Raw genomic sequence first — 23,094 nt, forward strand, 5'->3', positions numbered from 1 at the left:
TCACAGCCACCAATAGCAACCCCCCCGCCACCCCGAAGGGCCCTGGGCTCAATTTTTGCTTGCTATGCCCCTTGAGCATCAGAAAATATTAGATGTCCTGCTTGACCTGGTTACTTACTACCTCTTCCTAGACACTTCTGGGGTTAATCCAATCATGCCTCATATCCCTTTTCTCTTTGTCCTAAAAGCACCTAAACTCTTCATTGCCAGGATCCCCATACTCAGACTATTCTCTGTAGTTACTAATTACTTCTTATTTCCACCAGAGAATAACTTTCTATTGTTGACTTTTAATTTATGATCTATTAGCTGTGAATTACCCTATATCATCCCCTTGTCCCTAAGCTTTCTCTTCACCTTCTTGCCCTAATAGAAATCTGGATGTCCCCTTGTAAATAGCAATAATAGTCTCTTCTAGAGAAAGCTGAATGGGAAACAATGTGTTGACCCAACAGCATGAAGACATCTACTTATAAACCACTTCTTTAGTCTTCCTTCAAAACCACTGCTTCTGTGGATATTCATGCCATCAGACCTTGTCCTAGGTCCTGCTCCAATGACCTATTCCTTCATAAACTTCCTTGTGGCTGGGTCATTGTTTTCTTTTCCATCTTGATTCTTGAGACCATTCTTCATGACTTCAGAGGATTTCCTCTTGATTCCCTGAGTAGCTTAGTTAGCTCTTTCCATTCTCACCCTCCAGAGAACCTCTTAAAATAAACCACATCACGTCACGGCCATGGTTCAAATTCTCCAATGACATTTCATCGCATTTAGAATAAAAGAAAATTTTACAACTTGACAATGAAAGGTTTGTAGACTGACAAACCTTACCCAGTCTGGCTTCTGCTTCACTCTCATTCTGATTTTTCTCTTTTTTTTTAATTTTTTTTTTTTTTACTCTCATTCTTACTTTCCATTCTATCTGGAAATCACGCCACTTTGGCCTTCTTTTTGCTTCTCTGATATGTCCAGCTTATTTCTGCCTTTAAGACCTGAAAAATGATGTCCTCAGGTCCTCAAGACCTGGTCCCTCTTGTCAATATTGCAGTTGAGATATCACCTCCTTAGTGACCCCCTGCTCCATGCCTAATCTACAAGGGCAATGCAATCACTCTCTGTCACATCATCTTATTTTAAATTTCTGCATAGTTAATATTACTTGTTATTTGTGGGGTTATTTATCTGTCTTTTCTCATCAGATCATCAGCTTCATGTTATGTCTTTTTCTTGTACACCACTAATCCTCATTGCCCACAGTAGGCGCCAGCACATAATAGTTGCTCAACTACTACAAAATGATTTTGGGGGAAAAAAACTAATAAAGTAAATTCTTCTATGGCAATATTACAACAAAACCAAGGTGTGTCCATCCTTGACCTGTTTTCTCTCAGATCCATTCAATCTATTGAACATTTTCTCTTGGTGGTTATAGAGTTACTTTCTGCTTTGGATCATAAACTTTTAAGTATCGAACTTATTTCAGCCCCTGGGGTAGAACGGCACTGCATCCCTCCTCCTTCCCCTGAGCCTAGGAATGGCAATGGCTTTTTGATGCGGCTAAAATCTGGATTTCCCTACTGATTTATATGTATTTTCCAGTTTTTCCATAATCTTTGTCACCATCTACTTCTATTAAATTAAAATATAGCTCTAGGGATACCTGGGTGGTGCAGCGGTTTAGCGCCTGCCTTTGGCCCAGGGCGCGATCCTGAGACCCGGGATCGAATCCCACGTCGGGCTCCCGGTGCATGGAGCCTGCTTCTCCCTCTGCCTGTGTCTCTGCCTCTCTCTCTCTCTCTGTGACTATCATAAATAAATAAAAATTAAAAAATAAAATAAAATATAGTTCTAAATACATATAGTGATTTATGTTTTCTTTGAAGTACCCTATCTGATACATAAAGATAATAAAAATGTATAAACTTTATCTTTCCAAACATGTCTTTCATTTTAGGTTACTGACAGAAATGTCCTATTATTGAATCACTGTAGGTAAAACTTGACTTTAGAGCAGATGTAAATGTAATGAATAATTGAGATCTTTCAGGTCATTACAGATACAGAGATGATTTAACCCTGATCTATATTTTCAGTAAGCCCTATAATAGTCAAATTGTGGAGGAAGGACAGAACATCAAGGTAAGGCAAAATTATATTACATGAAAAGATAAATAGATGAGATAAAGTGAGAGGGAGAGGGAGAGAGGGAAAGAGAAGCAGGGAAAGGGAAAAGATCTCCTCAGAGAACAAATTAGTATAGCAATTTTCAAGGTGTGGCCTGAAGACCCCTGAGGTCCACAAGGACAAACTATTTTCACAACTTTACTAAGACATTATTTGCTTTTTTTTCACTCTGTTGATATTTGCAGTCATGGTGCAAAAAGCAACAGTGGGTAAAACCTAACGGTTTTGTTGTTGTTTTTTTTATCGATCAAATAACGTAAAATTAGCTTAATATGTTCAAAAAATAAAAGAATGAGTTGAAAACATGGTAAACAAAAGCCATAAAAGAGAAATAAATGAGAAAACACAGAACTAACAGAATTGAAAATGATAATTATTGAAATTAAAACCTGAATCCGTTTAACAGCACATCTGATATAACTGATAAGAAAATGAGTGAACTGGAAACTAGATCAGAAGAACTCGTCCAGAATGAGGGAAAGACCGCGAAGGAGTGGAAAGTACAGCAGGGCTGGTGGGAGAGATGACGGATACCTTCACACAAATAAAGACAGTAGCACCAGACTACACTTGGAATAACTATGTGTTTCTCTACTATACTATCATAGTGGGAAAAGGGGGAGAGGGGTGGTCACTTCAAAATGTCCTGATAAAGCAGAAAAAAGTAATAAATGTATTAAATCTCAGACCTTTAAATATTAGGTATGCATAAATATTAGGTATGCATAAAGAATGCCTGCCACCATGGGAAGGACTGTGTTTGCTTTCAGGAAAAACTCTTGTACGATTGTTTGAGTTGCAAACTGAATTAATCACTTTTTTCATAGAACACTGTTCTTACTTGAAGGAATGACAGACAGGAAAAAACCAGGATTATTCAACTTAATTATCTGGCAGACACCTTTTCAAAAATAAATGTAAGAATGTCACTTCATGGAAAACAACCGATAATGTTTGTTACCAATGAAAAATTTATGAATATTGAAATTTGGAAAACTTGTTTTAGCTACTATGACCCTGACAGATTAACAAAATTTGAAGACTTTCCTAATGAGACTAGTGGTGATATTAATATATATGACTTGTTTGATATTTCATAATGAAATGTATCAATATCTGGAATATCTGCGTAAGCCAGTGAACCAATATTTTTATTTAAAGGTATAAAATGCAAGATAGACTAATAAATTATAATATAATAGAGTAGTAAATTTTCATTGATACAATCTCAAACTCAACATTGTAACTAATCTATAATAAACTACCACTTTTCTGGTTTGGGTGTAATATCAAACAAGAATATCCACAATTATTCAAAAGGCTAAAATAGGGTGCCTAGGTGGCTCAGTCAGTTAAGTGTCCAACTCTGGATTTTTGGCTCAGGTCATGATCTCAGGGTCATGAGATCGAGCCCCATGTCCAGCTCCACTGGGCATGGAGCCTGCTTAAGATTCTCTCTTTCCCTCTCCCTCTGCCCTTCCCTGTCCACTCATGTGTGCTTGCTCTCTCTCTCTCTCTCTCTCTCTCTCACTCTCTCTCTCTCTCTCAAAAAACAAAACAAAACAAAACTTCTCCATTTCCTAAATGGCTATCTATATGAGGCCATGTTTTCTTCTTTATATTTCCACTAAACAACATATTCCAACAGAAAGAATACAGAAGCAAGTATTAGAATCTAGCTGTCTTCTGTTTAACCAAAACTTGAAGTGATTTGTAGACTCTAAAGCAATATCATTCTTCTTACTACATTCTGTTTTGTTTTAGGAAAATATAGTAATTTTCATTAAAAAGCATTATTTGTGTTAATGTGTAATGGGATTATCATTATTTTATAGGAATTCATTAATATTTAACATCTAAAAATCCTCAATTGTAATTTGTAGTATGTTAACCAATGGTAGATATAACCAACATTAAAACAAAAGGCTTTCTGGGTCCTCAATAATTTTTAAGAGTGTAAAAGTCTTTAAATTTTTAAAAAATGAACATTTTATTTTTTTATTCATGAGAGACAGGGAGAGAGAGGCAGAGACACAGGCAGAAGGATAATCAGGCTTCCTGCAGAGAGCCCAATGTGGGACTCCATCCCAGGACCCCAGGATCATGACCTGAGCCAAAGGCAGATGCTCAACCACTGTGCCACCCAGGTGCCTCATGGGTCTTTAGATTTAAAACTTTGTGAACCACTCTTCTATATTAAGTGTGACTAAAGATAGGAGACAACCACATGCAATGTGTGAAACTTAATTGGATCTTAAAGCTACAAAATTTGTTTTTTGTGGAAATTAAGAATACTTAAATATGTGTGCAGTATTAGATGATATTAGGGAATTTTCTTTACTTTTCCTAGGTATAATCATTGTACTATATAGAAGAGTGTCTCTCTTTATCTAATATTTATGCCTGATAAAGTCCATAAGGGCTAACCAGCCCGATGAATGTAACTTATTTTAAGATAAGTGAGTAAAATATATAATGGGTGGAGGTATATGAATATTTACTATACTGTTATATTCTTCAACTTACCTGTATTTTTTAAACAGTTCTTAGTCATCTTTTTAAATTATGAAGAACAAATGTGATATGTTTATCATATAGCTTTTAAGTCTATGTAAAGCTATAATATGAGGCTATGAAATACACATTTAATTTAATAAAATGATACAGGCATATCTTGCCCCTTTCATGAAATATAACAGGATACAGAAAAAATAAAATAAAAAATAAAAAAGAAATATAACAGGAAACACAAGAAGGGTAAAATAACCTACTGTCATTAGGTATTCTGGAAATGTCAGCTGCCACCCAGTCTGTGTTGCCACCTTTGGCTTAGATCCTAAAGGACTGTTGGTGGTGCAGACTCTCAGAGATGGCTCCTGTATTTTCAAACAGCCAGAGGTCCCACAAGGTAGAAAAAGCTTTCCTGAGAGGGCAGGTGTTTTCTATCATTGAAGGGGTCCGCAAGTAGGAGTGATACCTCAGACCAACGTTTCTCACATATTAGTGACCCTAAGACTCACCTAAGGGTCACCTTAAAGATGCAGATTCTGATTCAGGAGGTCTGAAGTGGGGCTTGAGATTCTGAATTTCTAAAAAGTCCCCAGATAATGTTGATTTTGTTGGTCCATGGAACACACCTAAGGGCTCAAGTAACAAAATAGACTGAACTAAATAAAGCAGAGTTTCCCAACTTTGGTTATAAGAACTTACCTGGTATCCTTATTAATCTAACTCTCTAGTATCTTCTTCTGGACATTCTGATGTAGGTGGAATTCTAGGATGTGAATTTTAATGAGGAAATGTTTATGATCAGGCATTTTTGGGAAACACTAATGATGATCTTAGAAAGTTTTCCGATGCTATTTCTCTGTATTTCCCACAGAACTTAGCTATTGATTTTTCCTGAAAATTGGTTTGGTATTTGTTTTATTCTTTTGCCCTTTTTTCATCTCAGACACAATAAGATTCCTACCAGAAGGTGTCACATCCTTTAATTATGAATAACCAAGAATCAGCACTCAACATGTGAGCCTGCTGTGATTATTTATTTAGTGGTTTTGTAAACAGATACAACTTTAGTTGCATAACAACTCTGTGACATTGATGTTATTGTCCTCATCATGTGGATCAGAAACCAGAAGCCAACAGAAGTCAATGACTTGCTTAAGTTCGCACAGATGGAAGAAGCTGTGGGGTCGGTACTGGATTCTCATCTAAGTCTGAAGCCCGGTCACTCAGAGACTAGACTTCCAATCCCACTGGTATAATAGATGTGTACACCTATAAATCACCCTGGTCAATATCAGGGTTGATGCTCAGTGCTAGAAGACTTGGAGAGAGCAGAAGCAAAAGTAAAGTCCTGGTCAGGAGACGTGAAACTGAGACAAATGAAGATGTTGAGTTAGGGGGAGAAGAGCAGATGATGTGACCAGTGTCACATCAGACTTACTCACTTAGTCTCTCCACTGCATGCAATCTCAGGTCAGGCATGTCTTCGCTCCTTATTTTTTGTACCTTTAACCTCAGAGTTAACTGGCTCTAGTCTCTCCCTGTGGTTTATGAACATTCACATCCATCTCGGTCTGGAGGAAAAGCAAATCATGATGCAGTGAGGATCCTGATGACAGGCTCTTCAGATCAGCAGTAAAATATATTCCCTGAACTATTCTGCGGTCAGAACCAGCCATTCTGTGCAGAGCTGTGTGGTGGGGTGGGTGGGGATGTTAGGACGGGAAAATTAGGACTAGCAGATGATTAATAATAACATTTGCTGATTTTTTTGTTCCTCGGTGATCATTAAATTCCACGGAGCTCATGTATTTATTTAATAGGTATATGTTGAGTACCTCCCATGTGCCAGGCACTGTGCTGGTAGCAGGAATTATGAAACCAAGCAAAAGCAACTGCAGATGAGGTGCCAACAAGGTGATGAGCACATTTTTAAGCAAGTAATCATAGTCATGAAGGTGTAATTACAAGGCATTATCAGAGTCACAAAAGAAAGGAATCCAGTTCTCTGAGAGTTCTGACTGTGGAAAATGACTTAATCTAAAGGATGAAAATTATAATAGATAAAATATATGTACTTGGTGCTTGGCTCTGTGTCCCACATTATACTAAATGCCAAGCATGAGTCATCTCATGGTATCCTCAAAACAGGCATACAAGAAAGTTACCTCCAGTCATAGGTGCAAAACTAGAGGCTCAAGAAGTTAATACCTAATCCCAGAATGTGCTCCGAAGGCCAAAGCTTCCTTATGGTAATTCCTTCATTTTGTCATGGGATTAATAAATCCTGCTATTAGGGATTTAGTGAAAAAGAGAGCTCTCTCCTGATTCTAGCTGGAGTTCTCTGCCAGGATTCTGGAGGGCCGTTTAACTCTGAGGCTAAAGGTACAAAAAATAAGGAGCCAAGACATGCCTGACCTGAGATTGCATGCAGTGGTTGCTCCAGTTAAATGTATTCAGGGCCCAGTAAAAAAGGACTAGGGTATATAGAGGTGCTGACAAAGGCCATGGGAAATGGCCTCTAAATCATTATAGAATAAGCCTCAAGGAAATTTAAATGCAAATTAAAAATGTTTGTCAAATCCAACATAGAAGCACTACCTTCATGATCAAATCCAAAATAGAAGCACTACCATTGAACCAAATTGCCCTGCTATAGTTTGTAGGGCCTGCTTTATCTTTGTTCTTTCTGCACCATCATGAGAAGACTAAAAGTAGAGTCTGTTTGATATAGGTACGCTTGTATTTTCTTGATTCTTTAGCAAGTCCCCATTCATGCAGTGCATATAATAGTAACTTTTCATTTATGTAGGGCTTTGAGATTTTTCTCAATGGGTTTATTTGGGTCAAGTCTCATCCCCCAAATCTGTGAGTAGACTGGATATACTGTAACTCTCAGTTGCTAAGGCCCACAGCAGTGAATGAACGTTCTCAAATTCACACAGTGAATCAGTGGCCCAGCAGGGATTGCCACACACACTTTCTGTTTTTGTATTCTTTGTACTTTCTACTAAACAAAATTGCCATAATTTACTTTAAATTAATGAGACTGTTTTATTCTCCAGACTAGTTTATACTGTAGACTTGCTTGAAAATGCAATAATTGCATATAAAATTTTAGGTGCTAGAATGTGAACAGAATATATAACAGAATAGTATGCTGTTACATAGATGTAAATATGTGTCAGAGCGTGTTGTAATCACTGATGTAACAACTATGCTATGCATTGATATTGACACGCCAGAATAGCTTATTTTCCTGCTATATTCCTTTTTTTTTAAGGGGTGAGTAGGGACAGAGAGAGAGAGAGAGAGAATCTTAAGTAGACTCCATGTCCAGTGTAGAGCTGGACACAGGGCTCATCTCACAACCCTAAGAGTATACCTGAGCCCAAATACAGAGTCTGGTGCACTGACTAAGCCACCCAAGGCAGCCCCCTGCCATACTCTGTCAGTAGTATAAATTAGTATCACATATTATTTTAAACTTATAGATCATGACCTGTGTGTCTCTATCCCATAATGATGCCATGTTTAAAAGAGCATAGTTCATGCAACAAAATTAATCATAAATTAATTCCATTTTCTAATTTATATTTCTAGAATATTGTAAAGATGAATCATAGTTTCTTTCATGACTCTGAAAACTCCTCCATTTCACTCTCCCTTCTACTGAAACACTCTCAAAAAAAAAAAAAATCAACCCTCCTGGTTTTTTATCTAACCACAAAAATCCTATTAATTGCTCTGGCATGACAGAGTTCTCCTTCAAATGGTACAACTCAAAAAAATAAAGGCAGGCTGAGAAGTAATACTACCTAATTCAGGAAGAAGAAAAGTCTTGGATCTGCATAGACTATGTTTGATTTTCACCCCCATTATAAGTTTAACTGGAGCTATACTAAGCTTATGTTGCACATACAATGCTCATGGTGCACGGCTCTGCCTAACGCATCCTAATGACACAGATGTGGGACAAGGATCTGGATGGGAACTGATAAGAGCAGCTGTCCAAGGAAACCTACTTAAATTTTAGTTCAGAAACACCTAGAAATAATGACCCTGAAGACCCCTTCCAAGATGTCATATCATTGGAGGCACTTTTCCCCTTCCTTTATTCTTTATTCATTAATTCAACAGGAATTAATATATTGTATACTATAGTAGCCTAACTTCCTTACAAGATACCACAAAGGAAAGGACATCTTGAGCAATTATGTCCAGTTCTTGATGTCACTAGCCCCAGTCAGTAGTGGGTCTGAGATCCTCTGTATTTCCCACCCAGTTTTCTGGTGGCCACTACACTAGTCTTGCTCACTTTGAGCAGTCTCTTAAAGGAATTCAGTGCTTTATGAATTAAAAGTAGTAATAGCATCCACTCCCTGTTTTGTTTTTTAGTTGTCTATTAATTTTCCTGTCCTTGTGACTACTTTTTGATTTAGTAGCATATGTTTATCAGAATTCCCAGAGGTAAATGTAGATTATTGCTTAGAACTGCAACCATTTAAATTCCAAAATGATACAATTAAGCACCAGGCAAGAACCAAGATACAAGGGGCTTGTCTGATCTGAGCTCTGTAAATCATCTAGGGTGACCAAGTGTCCTGGTTTTCCCTGGACTTGTTAGGATGGAGTGGGATGCATGAGTGAAGCTTGTTGCAGGATGAGGGACTTTCTGTAATGAAACAAGATAATCTCAAGCAAACAGCAATGGTTTGTCATCAAATAATTGGCTGCAGTTATCATGAAGGACCTTGGCTAAAGCTGCCCCCTGTACAGCATTCATGTTCTCGGAAAAGAGAGGTTGCTTTTAAAAATGTCCTTACTCTGCTTTCTGCTCTGAGAGGGCCACTGTGAACCAGAAGAGATCTGTTGTTTAAACTGATGGGTCTGAAATAGGGAGTCCCTGCACTTTGCTTTTTGGTTCTTTAAGATTTACCATGTAGATTCTTATTTACACAGAGAATCCCATGAGAGAGAAAAATTCAAGTCAGCTAGTTCAACAACTATTTCAAGAAATCACAGTCCACTCTGTAGAGTGCACACCATTACAGGGAACGTACTGGAAGTCCCAGGGAGATACAAGCTGTGCAGATTTTATAGAGCCCATTTTGTTTACCTTTTTGGACTTGAGATTGAGTCTGTGCCCTCCATTAAGGTAGACAAGTGACAAATATAGGTCTCTAGCAACTAGATGAGGACAAGCGTTAGTCTTTCTGTATAACTTGGGGCAAGCCACTTCCCTCTGTGCCTCTGTGTGCTCATTGGTCAAATGAAGATGTTGGAGTGGATCATTCTCAGTTCACTTCAATTCTGGATTTACACATGAGCTGATCACATGACTGGTACCAATCTCAGTACTTTACATGCTTTAATTCAAGTAATCCTGGTGACAACTCTCAGAGTAAGTTCTGTATTAACCCCATTTGATGGCTGTGTGCTTGTTTTTGCATCAACTTTCCATCATTCCCCATCCTGCTAGAATACTTGGGAAGACAACCAATGTGAATGGTATTCCTTTTTTTTCCTGGCTTCTGCTTCAGTTCCACCAACATAGAATAGGAGATTACTATAGAAAGGGATGAGAGTGAAGTTGGGGTACTTCCTGTCCAGCTCCCTCATGCCTTTGGGTGGATGCATGTCTCAACTGAAGGCAGCATCTTCTGCTGGACAGCCCTCTCCATGCAGCTCTCCCTTGTCTTCTGGGTTCCAACATTCCCCCTCCATCAGCCTTTGCAGCCATGGGAAAGTAGCAGCTCTTGGTACTGTTACTTGCTGCAGATACCAAGTCTTTCCCAGGAACCTGTCCACACCTTTGTAAAAAATTGCTTTACTAAAGTCCCATTACGTCCCTCGGTCTTTTTCTAAGCAGGACTCATATAATGGGGATTCTGTGACTCGGAGTGGTGAAAGGCGTACTTGCCACACACAACTGCCAAGGGATTAAAGCAGGCTCCAAATCACAAGGATGGATTTCAGAGCCCAGGCTGGTAACCACTACGTTATGCTGCCCTATAAAATCAGTAACTATGTACTTGATTCAGAACTCAATTTAACTTGTCTCTTATAAACTAAAGCCTGCTTTGACAGACTTTATAAAAAGTAATTTTGACATTCTGGGAATGCAATATATATATATATATTGGCACCAATGAGCAATTCGTGCAGAATAAAGGAAAGTGCTGGGCATTTGAATCAGATAAACATGGATTCCAACCCCAGACTGACCTTCTAGAGGTGAGACCATAGGAAAGTTACTTCATGTGATTAAACTTTCCTGCGTCAGAGAGTATACAGAGTTTAAATTCCTTTCATAATGAAAATAGTGCAATGTTAATAGAGCATCCAAATCAAAACCTTGGTCAGAGTAGGAGCTCAGCACATGTTCATTTCTCTTATCTTCTCCTGAACTTTTATTCTTCAATTTCTTAGAAGCTACTGTGCTGTACGTTTTCATGACCACTCTCAAATTTGGGTCTCTGCATTTCTTATTTGAATGTAAAGACTGAGACATACATAAACCATGCCTGTAGTACTCACTCAAAAGCTGCTTGATAAATAAAGAAAGAAAAAAAGTGAATTTTTTTTGGTAAAGTCTCTGGCCAGGATATAGATTTCAAAAGTTTCCTCATCTAAATTCCAGAAGGGACTATTTTTTAAATAAAAGCCACTGACATATATACCTCAAGTCATTGCTGAGCCTCCTTTGCTCTCTACTATTATCAGAGCCAGAGGGAGAAGCAAAGAATTATATTCTTTGTTTATAAAATGCCCTTTGAAATACAAACTTATTCACTTACTAATAGACATTTCTATGAACCACTCTTTCATAGCCAAACTGAGACAAGGCATTGATACTAACAAGAAAGACATATGAGGGATTTTGACTCATGTCATTTGGGGAGGCTCCTTCTCTTTCTTGATCCCCTTATCGGGGAAAGGCAAGGTTACCATGTGGAAGGTTACAATTTCATGGTGTGACTTTCTCATCTCATGTTTGCTGGCACCGCTGACACTAAGCCCTTCAAAAAAGCCTTGGTCTTTCCCCAACTATTGTCATAAAATGGGGATTACACATCTTATTTTCCTCTTAAGTTAAATTAATCCAAGTACCAGAGTCTGCTCACTCCTGCTTTATTTTACTCATAAGTCTCCTAAATTTGGGTTGTTATAAAGCCAAACTGAATTAATGAATACATCTAATTCAAAAAAAGGGAGGGGGGGAGAAAGAAAGGAAAAAAGAACCTTTGGATGAGTCAAAGCATTACTCTTCTTTCTGTGATGAATGTGGGATTTATGAGCAATAAAGTATAAAAAAAATATCTCCCAGTTTACTTGCAGGGTGACAGCATGTGAGCTGAATTACTCTCTCTGAGTATCAGTTTCCCTCTTTATAAAACACAGGAATTGCATCTGATGGTCTGGAACATTGTCCTCAACCCTCATTTGGAGAGTGGGATTCCTTGAGATGCGCCCTGTACGCATTGTTAGGATACCATAAAATAAGCTCCATACAGGCCTCCTGCCAACTGGCTCTGAAGATTAAAAGAGCCTCAGCAGTAAGTTTCTTTGAAAATGTTACACATTTAAAATAACTACTCTGTGAGGAGAGCCATGTGGCTCTGTGATCAGAGGCTGGAGGAGAGAAACCCCACCCCCTGCAGACAGAAACTGCTCTCTGCAAGAGAAAACCAACACTCATTACTACTGGCGCTGTGAGCCCCCCTCTCGCAGCACTCCCCGAGTGTTGAGACCAGGCCAGGATATTTAAAGAACCCTCTCCTTGTTCTCTTTGGGCTCCTTCTCTTCTCCCACCTCCAAGCATCTCACACCCGAGCTTCTAATGACAGAGTTAATGTTGTTGCAAGCTGGTGGCATCTGACATCCAAAGGCTCCTCTGAGGATGTATTTCCAAATCCTTTACGACCTTAGGGAGTGGTGTGTAATTGTTGCTATAAAGTAAGGCGCAGCAGTAACCTTGGGAATTTGAAATCACTACAGGAAATTGAAGAGTAAATTCCTCTTAATAAAGCAGTGCACAGCAAGATGCCAGGGAAGCAAGAAGTGAACTCATGCGGCACTTGGCGCTTTGGGGAGAAAAGGGGCCTCTGTGGCCAGAACCCAACGGGGTAGGCTTGGGGCAATTGTTCCACCAATAGGCCCCTGCCCTGTTTCAGAAGTGGCCTTATTACATTCAGGATGAAGAACTTAGAAAACAAAATGATTCCTCTAGCTTAAGTAGCAGAGGCAGCGAGCTGGAGGTTGGGGGATAGAATATAAGATTTGAGGAGTAGAATCTGTTCCAGGGTTTGGTCTTTGATGTTGAAGACTCAGATCATATCCTATCAGCCTCAGTTTCTCTAGAACTAAGCCCGAGATTAGAATGCATGGTGGTTTTTCTTTCCCTGTCACCTAGGAAGAAAGATAATGTCTATTGTGCTAAATGTGTGAAGTCTACAAGGGAGAAACTGTGTGAAGCTTGGGCAGAGAGACACTACCTCAATACAAATTACAATATTGGTATGATAGCCCTGCTGTCAGAAGCACTTTGTATGCGTTCTGTTCGTCCTTAATGATTCTTTTTTCATTAAAAACTGAGTGCAGACAACCTGTCTAGGCAAAAGAAGGTGAAAACACCACTCAAGCAGACTGATACTGCCCTGAAAGGATATGGATATGAGGTTGTCCGGGAGGCATTTGTCTAACAATATTGATAGGCTGTGGCTAAAGATCCCACCCCAGGGAAGGGTATTATTAGCTGGAGTTGGTTACAACCATTGCTTTCCAGAAATTGCCACATTCCTGATTATTCTAGTGACATGGGATCCTCATGTTATCACTCTCCATCTAAACCACTTGTGTCTCCAGCCCAGTCCTTACTAGACTCTGCCAGTTTCTCCCCTTGAGCAAATACTTCTCTTTTCTTGGCCTCGGTGTCTCTTGTCTTTCTGCCCTAACCTCCAATATAATCCTGTTCTATGTTATTAGAAGCAACAAGGGATTGGCTATTAACATGGGCTCTGGAGTCTAACCCACATATGGCTGGGTCTCAGCCATGTACACACAAGTTATGAGTTTCCCCTAGCCTCAGTATTCTCATCTTTAAGATGGAGAAAGGATTGCAAGAAATATGAAATGAGACTAGGTATGGAAAGCATGTAACAGAGTAAAATAACAGTAATACATTTTTATCTATAATTATTTTTGTCAACGAATCCCATTTTTTGTTTTTGTTGTTTAGAGACAGCACACGAGTGGGGGTCAGGGGCAGAGGTGGAGAGAGGATCTTAAGCAGACTCCTGACACACTGTGGAGCCAGATGTGGGGCTTGATCTTACAACCCCGAGATCATGTCCTGAACTGAAATCAAGAGTTGGACACTTAAGCAGGAATCACCCAGGTGCCCCAAGTCAAAGAATACCTATTTGTACTGACTTCTGATTTGCCTTTTGAAGCTTTCCCTAAAATCTTTCACCTACTCTCTCTTCCTCTTGATTTATTTGGCAAGCCCTTAACTCAGTCTAACATTACTGGCTCTCTAAACCTCTGTTTTCTCATCTGTAAAATGGAGATCAATTATTCTCTCATAGTTTCCTCTTCTTGTGCCCAGTGGTCTCATCAACACTCCCACCACAATCCCCAATATGATGTTGTGCCACCTCTGCTGAACAGTCCAAGTGCTAAGGACAATTTGACAACTATCCTGAATCTTATCTGCCCTACAGTCAACACCTTGTTTTATTTATTCATTTAAGTTCTGACTTCCCTTCATAGTAAATTATTTCCAAGCATTTACCATCCTGCTTCTTTCCTCCAGAAAACTTGATTGTTCTCTATATAACCTCACTAGAAGGTGCCAAACCATGTGGAATACTGGAATACCTCTTTCCATAAATGGTCAGCTCAGATAAAGCAATGCTGTCTCCTCCTTCCTTTGTTTTATTTGATTTTTTAAAAAATTTTACACATCTCAGAGTGAAGCACAGGTCTCATGAAAGATTTTACCTGTCCCCTTATGCTGTTGCTAGATCTAGAGTATCCAACCCATAAAAATTCCTCTGTCAAAATGTGAAATGTCATCTCCCCAGTTCTACGTTTATACCGTTGATGACCTGAACTCAAAAGGCAAGACTTCATTTTCATTTGCATTACATTTCACATTAAGAGATGCAGACCTGGTGGGGATTTTTGTGAGTACTGATTTTGTCAATCAGCATATTTGCTCCTCCTCTCGGCATTTTTTGTCTGTACAGGGGATAAGCCCTTCCCCTTCATACATATTTCTAGGTCCACTAGACAAACTATTTCAGATGGGGCCAAGGAGAAAGCCCCAGGCAGATGCTATTACAAACCCTTCCTCCTTTTTGCCATCCATCAAAAAAAAAATCTTCTTTGGGTCTATGTGTTTCACCAATTAGCAGTCTACCTAATTGTTTTCATATTATTCTTGCCACTGTCTCTCCATCCTGGCTCTCAGTACACCATGTCTACTATATTTTCCTGTGGCAACAAACAATCAACAATTGTTAAAACTTGAACATTCGAATCAGTTAGACTTGTGTTCAATTCTGCACCCACTGCTCCCTGGCTGTATGATGCTTATGGTTCCATAACCACTCTGTCCAACACTTGCAAATGAAGAAACTCAAGTGGATTGAGAGTAGCTATTTTATAGGGTTAATATAGTTTCTGTGCAGATATAATATAACAAAGCATATCAAGTACTTAGAAGAAACCAATTGTACTAATAAGGGCTCGATAAATGTTAACTCTTTTTACAACTATAAACATCACAACTCCACTAAAAAAAAAAAAAAATACAAGGAAAAATGAGATTAACCTGATCAGATCTTTGCTGATTTCTACCACACATTTGAAACTTTAATCCAAAATTTATGTTCCTTCTCCTCATAGCCCTGATCTCTACTTGTAGTCAAACATGGATTGTTTTGACTATTTAATTAAAAGTATCTTCTTTGGGGCATCTGGATGGCTCAGGCCATTGAGCATCTGACTCTTGATTTCAGCCCCTCATGCTTCCTGCTCAGTGGGGAATCTGCTTCTCTCCTTCTCCCTTTCCCTCTGCCCCTCCCCTCACTTGTGCTCTCTTTCTTCTCTTTCTCTCTCAAATAAATAAATACATAAATCTTTAAAAAGAGATAAAAGTATCTTCCTCACGTCATTTAATCAGAAGCTCCATGAGGACATAATTCCTGGGCATTTGGACTCAGCCCTACATCTCCAAGTATTCTGAGCAGTTCTAGCCTGGTGCTCGAAGCATATCATTTAGGCAAAGACTTTCATGCAGTTTGTAGTAATGATCACTGAGGAATAGAAAAGAATCAGCAAGTTTCTGTTAACCACTATGAGTGTGTATTTCCCCACCCCACCAATCCTACCTCAAGGCTCTCCACAGAGCAGCTCGTTCTGAGTGAAGAATAATCCAGGGACTATATTTGACTGCTGTTCTAAAGAGCCTACCATCAGGAGCTTCATTACATCTCAGTTTGGTTTTTCCTCCAGACCGAGATGAATGTGGATGTTCAAGAAGACCAAGGGAAGATACTGGAGAGAGTGAGTCTGAATCTGACACTGGTTAGAATCAGGGCTTGAAGTCCAGTGCTAGACGACCTGAGATGCAAAAGTCAGAGTGTTGAAGTCCTAGCAGGAGGAAGAAAGCTGAGGTGAATGGAGACATCAAGGTGAGAGAGCAGAATATGCAAACAGCCTGTAGGCTCTGTACCTCACAAGTACATGAAGGAGGAGGCGGCACAGATGATAGGGCCTCTGGTGTCTCAGGGATGAGGTTCAAGACTGAGATGAGAGTCAAATCCAGACCCTACAACTTTGTCCTTCTGGTTGACGTTGAGCAAGTCAGTTAACCTCTATTGCTATCTGTCTTCTAGTCCACACAATGAGGGAAATAATGAAAACCTAACAGAGTTGTTATAAAAATGAATGTCTATCTCTTAGTGAATTCATCTAACTAGATGATGACAGCAGGTTCATGGATAGAGAGCTTATTCTTGGTTATTAAGCAATAAAAGGGGGAGGGATGTTTCCATTTAATAGGGATTCTAATGTCCCTGGGATGAAACAGCACACCAAGCCAGCAGTGGAGAGAGGTATCCATTGAAAATGTAGTCTACAGCTTGCCCTTAGGAGAAATATGGAGAAACAGAATTGTGGGAAGTCAGTACCGAAAACTATTTTAGATATCATTTAATATTTCCCTAAATTAGCTAATCATAAAAATCATGAGGCTGAAATCACAAATACCAGACTGCCACTGAAGAGCAACTAAGGCATCAACCCTAGTGTAGGGGCCTAGACATTGGTATTAATAAAGTAGCAGGTGATCTTTATGACCACATGAAATTAGTAAATACTGCATAGTTAGTTCAACCTTTGCTAATTATTTGAATGTCTTTAAGTTCTCATGACTCAAAATAGCAGCATCAAGATCACCTGGGAGAGTGTTAGAATTGCAGAAACTCAGATCCCATTCCAGAAGTCCTGCATAGGAATCTGCAACTTAACAAGACTCCAGGTGATTCTTATACGTGTGAAATTTCAAGAAACACTGGTTTAAAATATTGTCACCTATTCTTGGACAGTCAGTGGCTGGGAAAATCTCTCTCTCAGGAAATTTTTTCTACCTCTTTGTGCTTCTGACTATTTAAAATGTAGGAGCCACAACCCTCCCTACTGAGTCACATCATTGAGAGTATTTTAGGACCTGAACTATTGATTGCAACCCAGACTGGTATGAGCTAACAATGCCAGAGCATCTAATAAAGGTAGGCAGTAATTGACTTCTACAATATTAATCCTCAAAATCAAAAGATATTTTATGTTTTCCTCCTTTTGGGGCTTAAAAATATGCTAAAATATAGATGACGTAAGTTTAACATCTTAATTATTTTGAAGTGTCCAGTTCAGTAGTGTTAACTGTATTCACATTTTTTAAAAAGATTTATTTATTTATTTATTCATGGGAGACACACAGAGGGAGTCAGAGACACATGCAGAGGGAGAAGCAGGCTCCCTGCTCACATCTCAGAACCTGATGCGAGATTTGATCCCTGGATCTGGGATCACGCCCTGAGCCAAAGGCAGATGCTCAACCACTGAGCGACCCAGGTGTCCTTGTATTCACATTTTTGTACAACGGATCTTTAGAACATTTCCATCTTGCAAAACTGAAACTATACACATTGACAGAAGCCTCCCCATCCTTCTCTCCCCTCAGTCCTCTGCTGTCTTTGAAGAAATAAGCTGCCTTGTTGTGAGAGGTCTTTGAGAAGGTCATCTGGCAATGAACTACAGGTGGCTTCCAGAAAAACACAGCCCAGCTGTCACTTTGGCTGTAGCCTTGTCAGAACTGATGTTGCATACTGGGTGTCATTTAAAACCACTAAGTTTGTGGTAATTTGTTGTACAGCCACAGAAATCAAATATATGTCTGGAGTGATACTTAGAAACTGTACAAATATTCCATTCCCCATCAGCTTTTTATTTAAGCAATTTTATTATCTTGTTCCCTTTAAATGATTGTTGAAAGAATTATTCCACATTCTTAATTGCCAATTTTCAGAGTGTGGAATTGGTATAATAGTCACCTCCAATGATAGTAAATGATCTTTTCCCTTTATTATTATTATGGACTCATGGTTTTTTTTAAGATTTTATTTATTTATTCATGAGAGACAGAGAGAGAGAGAGAGAGAGAGGCAGAGACACAAGCAGAGGGAGAAGCAGGCTCCATGCAGGAAGCCCGACGCGGGACTCGATCCCGGGACTCCAGGACCACTCCCTGGGCTGAAGGCAGGCGCCAAACAGCTGAGCCATGCAGGGATCCCCTACTCATGAGTTTTTATTTACTAAATATATTGCATATGATTATAGTCATTCTTTTCATTCCACATAGTTTTTGAAACATATCATTTACTTAGGTAGTATATTCATTTTAAGAAACAGAAATTGTCCACTTAACTTGTAAATGAAGTCAAAGATCTCATGCTAACTTTTCCATCTCAGAAAAGGTAATATATGCTTTCTGTTATTTAGAAACCCCAACATCTTGGGCTCCATTTGACCTTGCAAACTTCCTTCAAATGCAGACAGACATTTGACAGATTCAGATATCAATCTAGCTATTTTGCATTCATTAAAGCAATACCTAGTGTTAGGTTTTGAGAAATTTGTGAGTAATTGCATTCAGATTATCTAGTCCAAATCTACAGGTCAGGATTTCTTTAAACAAGTGTTTCTTAGAGCAAAAACACTTTTACCTAGCTTCATAAAGCATTACTTCACTTTAAAACACACAAATAAGAGGTTGGGGATTGGTTCCTGTAACAATAAACTTTCTAATGTTTCTTCTCTTAAGGGAACCTCATTCTGAGCCTTAGTTCTGTGCTGTGAGTGTGGGTACATATTTTCTGGAGGGTCTTCCTTGGGCTCTTTGAAATATTGCTCTCCTAAAATGTACTCTCCTCTGCTCTTTTATGAAATTCATGAATCACTGGCTCTTGTGGGTTCTGCTCAAGTAACTTTTCCAGGTTGGAAAAAGGGAGAAAGTCTGGATTTCCCTGGGAAGTATAAAACTCAACATTTGCAAGTAGAATCGAAAGCATCATGAATCATTAATGGTCAAAATGCAGTAGGCAATTTTGCACCGAACAAAATCACTTCATGTCTTGGGAAGCAAGCCTATCCTATTATTAAACCAAGAAAATGTTCACTTCTAGTTCCAGTGACAGTAAAAACTAAACACTCTAAGAGCTCAGAAGAGAGAGAAGGCTGTTCCAAAGGAAACTGAGAAGGGATATAGAAGAGAGAAAAATTATACACCATCATTGCAAACTGTAAAATCATTGAGAAAATGAAAGGGAAGATTCTTGTGAAGTTCGGGAATTTGTACACTTTTTTTTTTTTTTTTTCTTAAGCGAAAGGAGGCTTGGAGACCCAAACCACTCAGTAATGCCTCCATCATGGATTAATATATCTGGAAAAGAGCAGAAATGGTAGAAATCATAGCAGAAATAGTCCTAGGCTGCAACCTAGGGTATCTGAGTTCTAGCCTTTGCTTACTTTCTGTAGTTTTATGTCCTTCTCAGTATAGAGTACAGTTATCTCTTCTCCCACTCTTCATTTCCATAAGTCCACATGGGAATTATTTTGCTACTTCTGTTAAAATGGTAAATCACACTTAGAATTTACTGTAGAATAAATAGAGTATTTGAACTTAGAAGACGTCAAAAAAATGAACTAAAAAATGTCTAATAAATCCACAAGTCAAACACCTGGTCCTTACTGCTATTAAATAATAAATGGATGAAGTAGGCTGAGTTTATTTTATAATGATGACTCAAATTATATTATGTTTTTGCCTACCTATACATATGGAAGAGTGTTCTATATTTCCACAAAGACATATGCTGTCTCCAACTTTTCTTGAAACATATGGACACTAAGTCATTTTTTTTTTTTTTGCTTTGTTTCTTTGAATAGAATCCTGGAAAAAGCCCAAATACCTTCCTCTATATTAAATGACCACTGGCATGCAAATCTCAGTGCCCACGAGACTATGATAAACTATAGAAAATAGGAGAGTGGGCAGCCTTGGTGGCTCAGCGGTTTAACACCAGCTTCAGCCCAGGGCCTGATCCAGGAGACCCGCGATCAAGTCCCACATCGGGCTCCCTGCATGGAGCCTGCTTCTCCCTCTGCCTGTGTCTCTGTCTCTCTATCTCTCTGTCTCTGTCTGTCTCTCATGAATAAATAAATAAAATCTTAAGAAAAAAGAACATAGGAGAGCTAAAGGAAATAGCCTCTTCTCAACTCAGCAAATTGTTGCACAGAATTAGAGATATCTTGAATTTTTAAAATAAAACTAAAAATCCAAAGACTTATATAACAATGCCAGATTTTAAAAAGTTGACCATTAACTCCAATTTTTTTAAAGACATCGAACAGGCCAATACTGTACAAACTGGATCCTATCCAAAGACAACTAACTAGCAATCTGATTTAGTTTGTCATTTTCCCAGTTTGGAGATTTAAATATCCTAAAGCCAGTTAACTATAAAACCTAGAGCAGCATTTTCTGCTCTGAACTGTGCAGGGAAGCATACTGTTACAAATACCCCCCTCGAAAGAAACGGTGTCAAATGTCCCCCACAGACTCTCAATCTTGCTGTGTGATTTGTTCATCCATTTCTTCATTCTGAGAAAGAATCTGGTCAATCACAGAGCAAAGCTTTTATTCAGTTTTTAAACTTTATTGTTGTTTAAAAAATAATAATGTGGCATGTATTATAATGGTATCATAAATCCACCATGACAGAGTCACAAAATCAATGGAAGTGGATAGCAAAACCAAAATGTGCACACTTTCCACCTGGAAGGGTGAACTAAGGAAGGACAATCCTCTTTTCCAAGTCCTTCTTCTTCTTTTGCCTTAGTTCAGGATTCCTCATTTTTCCAGATAGAAGCAATCTTACATTCTCCCTGGTATGTAGATTTTTCATGATCAAACATGTTAGGTAAGGGCTCTCAGATATGGTCATGGGAATGATGGACCATAATCAGCTGAGTTTCCCTTCTCATCTGGCCCCCAAAACACTCATTTCAGCCTTCTGCCTCTTCCCAACATAGTGAATTGTAGGTAAGTCATGGTTTACTTCCATTTAGTTCTTGACTTAAATAAAAGTTTAAAAATATATAAAAACACATGTAGGGATGCCTGGGTGGCTCAGTGATTGAGCATCCATCTTTGGCTCAGGGGATGATCCCAGGTCCTGGGATCAAGTCCCACATCAGGCTCCCTGCATGGAGCCTACTTCTCCCTCTGCCTGTGTCTCAGTCTCTCTCTCTCTCTCTCTCTCTCTCTCTCTCTCTGTCTCTGTCTCTCATGAATAAATAAAATCTTTTTTTTAAAAAAACAACACATGTAATATATATTTATATATGTTATATATTTTTCATATGTATGGAAATATTCAATATATATTTATATTTGTCTGGCTTTCCTTTATATAGATTATGTCAGTGTATCTTTTCAGCATGCTCAGGTTTTATTAAGCAGTCAAATATTTGTCAAGTATGAGCATTGCATTATGGTGATTGCAGAATGTATGTAAGAAAAGGATATTCCTTCTTGGCTTATTGAATCTTTATACATGGTGCTTTACAGACTTAGAATCTTGCTGGAAGGTAACATAATTAAGAAATGTAACAGAAGAGAATGTAATTGTACAAGGCAACTTTTGAGGTAACTAATGCAGTTCCTGATACTATCTATTGACCTGTTGTGTTTTTTAAAAATTTTCTATTTAATTTATTTCTCCTCTAATCTTTATTACTACCTTCCTTCTACTGATGTCTGGTTTTCTTTGTTCTTCTTTTTCTAGATCCTTTATGTATAAGATTAGATTTTTTTATTTGAGATTTTTCTTGCTTCTTGAGGCAGGCCTGTATTGCTCTAAACTTCCTTCTTAGAGCAGCTTTTGCTTCATCTCAAAGATTTTGGACCATTGTGTTTTCATTTTTACTTCTCTCCATGTATTTTTTTATATCATCTTTGATTTATTAGCTGACCCACTCATTGTTTAGTAACATGTTGTTTGACCTGCATGCATTTGTGCTCTTCTCAGAGTTTCTCTTGTGGTTGATTTTAAGTTTCATAGAATTGTGGTCAGAAAAGATACACAGAATGAGTTTAATCTTTTATAATATGTTGGGATGTGTTTTGTGGCCTAATACGTGATCTATTCTGGAGAATATTCCCTATACACTTAAAAACAGTGTGTGTTGTGCTGTTTTAGGATGGAATGTTCTGAATACATCCATTAGATGTATCTGATCCAATATATCATTCAATACTACTGTTTCCTTGTTGATTCTCTGTTGGCTTGATCTGTCCATTGATGTACGTGAAGTGTTAAAATCCCCTACTATTATTGTATTACTATTGATTATTTACTTTATATTTGTTATTAACTGCTTTAAGTATTTGGGTGCTCATGTTGGGTGCATAAATACTTATGATGGTTACATCTTCTCGTTGGCTTGTCACCTGAATGATTATATAGTATGCTTTTTTGTCTGTTGCTACAGTCTTCATTTTAAAGTCTATCCTGTCTGGTATAAGTATTGCTACCCTTTCTCTTCACATCTACTTGCATGATAAATGCTTCTTCATTTCTTCACTTTCAATCTGCATGTGTCTTTATGTCTGAAGTGAGTCTCTTGTAGGCAGCATATAAATAGGTCTTTTTTTTTTAATTCATTCTGTCACTCTATGCCTTTTGATTGGATCATTTAGTCCATCTATATTTGAAGTAGTTTTTGACAGGTATGTATTTATTACTATTTTGTTACTTGTTTTATGGT

General features: G+C 38.4%; 1 long non-coding RNA gene across 5 annotated transcripts in view; it reads right to left on the reverse strand.

Moving 5' to 3' along the window:
• LOC111093071 overlaps positions 1-23,094 on the reverse strand; it is a 61,892-nt gene that overhangs the window by 21,847 nt on the left and 16,951 nt on the right. The window contains exons 4-5 of one of the 5 annotated variants that reach the window (XR_005380275.1): positions 6,141-6,269; positions 5,732-6,016 (exon numbers count right to left, since the gene is read on the reverse strand). The exons of 3 other annotated variants lie outside the window; for them this stretch is intronic. This is a non-coding gene — a long non-coding RNA (uncharacterized LOC111093071). Of the gene's footprint in view, positions 1-5,731; positions 6,017-6,140; positions 6,270-23,094 lie in introns of those variants that run through there. One more of the 5 variants, XR_005380274.1, reaches the window with a different exon arrangement.

This window comes from Canis lupus, chromosome 28 (assembly GCF_011100685.1).
Source record: "Canis lupus familiaris isolate Mischka breed German Shepherd chromosome 28, alternate assembly UU_Cfam_GSD_1.0, whole genome shotgun sequence".
Lineage (NCBI taxonomy): Eukaryota > Metazoa > Chordata > Mammalia > Carnivora > Canidae > Canis > Canis lupus.